Genomic DNA, 1,229 nt, shown 5'->3' with positions numbered 1-1,229 from the left:
AATTAAGCTAACTTTTGTGTCTCTCTTTGTTTAAAATAATCTCTCCAAAACTATAGATGAGACAGTTGTATAGATTTACATTGCTTGCTTTTATATTTTTAGTGGTTTCTGTTAGTGTATTAATTACTCAATGTGTGGAGGATAAATGATGTTGGAAACAATATTAATGCTTTCAGGTCTTCAGAAGACTATATACACCAAGGAAAAAGCTTCACAGTGCTGCTTTTTATCCATGGGGAAGGCCCCAGAGTTTTAGATTACCACAGACCTGCCTTAGCATTATTCTGGTGAGGGATGGTCAGTGGTTCATTCCCATGGTTCAGTGGCTCTTTGGCTTGGGCTTAACTGGCTACAGATAGAGCTTCTGGAGGGATCCAGGTTGTTGAGACATTGAATATAAATTTTTAATGGAGTTGTGGAAATTCTTATTAAATAGTAAATCACCAGATTCAGAAGTCAGGGGTAGATGGGAGTAGTTGTTTTTGCCAGAGAAAAAGCAAATCTAAAATCCATAAAATTTACTCTTTACCTCTAAACTTCCCATATAATTATGATTACAGACCATCATTATTGAAAATTCTCTTTTGAAATTAGTTATCTAAAAGTCATGAGCCAATAAGATACATGCACATGTTTCTGAGGAATACTGTCTTTTGAAGGGAGTTTTGTACTATAAATGCATACTAACAGAGTTTTATACTATCAATGATAGACTGAATTAAGAAAATTTGGTACATATACACCATGGAATACTGTGCAGCCATAAAAAAGAAATAGATCACTGCACTTATGTATGTTTTTGTTTAACTTATGGACAAAGACTTATGGATAAGTACAAAAAATAAATCCTCTTTTGCAACCCAGAACTCATTGTTCAATATGAGTTTTGATACATATAAGAAGGGATATTATTATACCTGAGACAGTTAATTGATGGGAGTATTGATAACCATAAAGATTGCTTCCAGGCCGGGTGCAATGGCTCAAGCCTGCAATCCCCACACCAAGGTGGGAGTATTGCTTGAAACCAGGAGTTCAAGACCAGCCTGTGCAAAAAAACTTTTATCTTGAGAACATGATGTCTGGAATTAAAGGTATTCCACACATCTGTACTATTCTTGAGTGATCGCTTAGGAATGAACGTGATTTGAACTCATTCATGTTAAGAGAGGGTATCAAATTGACAACCAGGCAGATCCCCACCACCTACACTAAAAAGGACCCTGAAG

At 35.9% G+C, this 1,229-nt stretch overlaps 1 non-coding gene across 1 annotated transcript; it reads left to right on the top strand.

Annotated features, from left to right (window-relative positions):
• The first annotated feature begins 782 nt into the window (after nt 1–782).
• LOC112616744 lies at nt 783–910 on the top strand. The gene has a single exon (XR_003117767.1). It is a non-coding gene; the product is annotated as a small nucleolar RNA SNORA40 (small nucleolar RNA).
• Nucleotides 911–1,229: the final 319 nt, after the last annotated feature.

This window comes from Theropithecus gelada, chromosome X (assembly GCF_003255815.1).
Source record: "Theropithecus gelada isolate Dixy chromosome X, Tgel_1.0, whole genome shotgun sequence".
Taxonomy (NCBI): Eukaryota; Metazoa; Chordata; class Mammalia; order Primates; family Cercopithecidae; genus Theropithecus; species Theropithecus gelada.
This window is presented reverse-complemented; position numbering and strand designations above follow the sequence as displayed.